This window comes from Gavialis gangeticus, unplaced genomic scaffold, assembly GCF_001723915.1.
Source record: "Gavialis gangeticus isolate Ggan-Ray unplaced genomic scaffold, GavGan_comp1, whole genome shotgun sequence".
Taxonomy (NCBI): domain Eukaryota; kingdom Metazoa; phylum Chordata; order Crocodylia; family Gavialidae; genus Gavialis; species Gavialis gangeticus.
In genome coordinates, this window is record NW_017729025.1 from 17473044 (window position 1) to 17473692 (window position 649).

At 41.9% G+C, this 649-nt stretch overlaps 1 protein-coding gene across 3 annotated transcripts in view; it reads right to left on the minus strand.

Annotated features, from left to right (window-relative positions):
- Positions 1 to 649, minus strand: part of ZBTB25 (zinc finger and BTB domain containing 25) — a 19899-nt gene that overhangs the window by 8616 nt on the left and 10634 nt on the right. The window lies entirely within an intron of this gene.

Here is a 649-nt window from a genome sequence, read left to right on the forward strand (position 1 = left end):
TGTGTGTGTGTGTGTGTGTGTAAGGGACTAGTCAGCCACACAGCTGGTTCTTTGTATTCACAAGTGTTGTGCGTGTGCATTCAAATAAAGGATTGTAACTGCACACTACGAGGGCACCAACTGTGCAATTCTGAAAATTTGGGCCTCAATATTTCTACAAATGTAGGTATTACATTTGACAGTTTCAGTTGCTTATCACCAATCTCACCAATAAGTGGGATTGGTCATAAATAATGCTCAGTACTAATCTCTAACTTCAAATCATCAAAAGGCTTCACAAATTTCAAGTAATGAACCGTCAGCAGCCTCCTCAGATAATTGCCACCCTCATTTTACAGAAAGGAAGACCAAGGAGCCTGCTCAGTGACAGAGAGAAGCGCTGTAACTAGGGACCTACAGAAATCGAGGCAAGCAGGAGGCGAATTTCGTGGGCTGATTGCAGGGCTTGCTGCTATTTTCACGGGCTTGTTGTGGGGTTAGTACGAGGCAATGTCTTAAAGAGACAAAACATTGCATAGTTAGATTGCATTCTTGGGCTTCTTGGGCTATTTAGGATCCTTCCTCAGGATTTAAAAGTAGCACAAAATGTATACAACATATTATGGTGTGACTTAAAAAGTGACATAGGTCTGGAGCTGGTTGGAAAATA